This window comes from Ursus maritimus, unplaced genomic scaffold (genome assembly GCF_017311325.1).
Source record: "Ursus maritimus isolate PB19 unplaced genomic scaffold, ASM1731132v1 scaffold_27, whole genome shotgun sequence".
NCBI classification, from domain to species: Eukaryota; Metazoa; Chordata; class Mammalia; order Carnivora; family Ursidae; genus Ursus; species Ursus maritimus.
The window spans coordinates 29,675,245-29,676,435 of NW_024425230.1; positions in this window are offsets into that span (position 1 = coordinate 29,675,245).

Here is a 1,191-nt window from a genome sequence, read left to right on the forward strand (position 1 = left end):
TATATCCATCAACATTTTTTTTTTATTTCCAAGCACCAACACTGAATGTTGAGTTATCAAGAACAGTAATATGCATTTTCTGTTGTTAAGGTTGGCCAGGATTCCTGTCCTCTCTGAATTAAAAAAAAAAAAATGTCAATTTCAGGAGAAAAGTATAGAGAATTTATGGCGGTAAGTATTTTGGAAACATGGGTTCAGAGGATACAAGGTATCCTAGAGAAACTTCAGTGAAAAAGAAACTTCCCAAATACAGGGTGGAGAAAAGGGAGTTTCTCAAATACAAGGTGGGAAGCACTTGGTTTTGTGAGGCTAGAGGTGTGTGGGTCCCCGGCTCGTCATGTCTTTATTGCCCCCGCCAAGGACACGACACAGCCATGTTCCCATTGCCGGCTTATTGCTATTTTATCCCTCATTCTTAGCTAAAGAAAACTGAGTACAGTATAACGGGAGTTCCTGGTATTTTATTAAGGTGAAATATATGCAACGCCAGAGAGGTTGGAAGGGTTGTCTGTATCCCAGGCCTTCATTACTACTTCACAGCAAAAGCACGTGTTGGGTGCTTTGATTCAAACCAATCTTAACACAGGATTTTCACCTGCTGCCACTTCAGGGAATAACAGATAACCTCATTTGGGAATCTGATTCAGAAACTTCATCTTTAAAAACGGAGCTGTGGGGGTGCCTAGGTGGCTCAGTCGGTTAAGCATCTGCCTTCTGCTCAGGTCATGATCCCAGGGTCCTGGCATTGCGCCAGGCATCAGGCTCCTTGCTCAGTGGGGAGCCTGCTTCTCCCTCTCACTCTGCCTGCTGCTCCCCCTGCTCATGCCCTCTCTCTCTCCCTCTCTCTCCCTCCCTGTCAAATAAATAAAATATTTTTTTAAATATTTTATTTTTTAAAAAAATATTTTATTTATTTGAGAAAGAGAGAGCACAAGTAGGGGGAGGGGCAGAGGGACACCCAGGTGTCCCTAAATAAAATATTTTAAAAGAGAAAAAAAAAAAAAAACTGAGCTGGGGGCGTGCCTGGGTGGCTTAATTGGTTAAGCACCTGACTCTTAATCTCAGCTCAGGGCTTGATGTCAGAGTTGAAGCCCCGCATTAAAAAACAAACAAACAAACAAAACCCCAACTGAGCTGGGTATTCAGGCTCTCCAACTGAAGTGAAAGTTTGATTTTAAATGCTTAGAACTG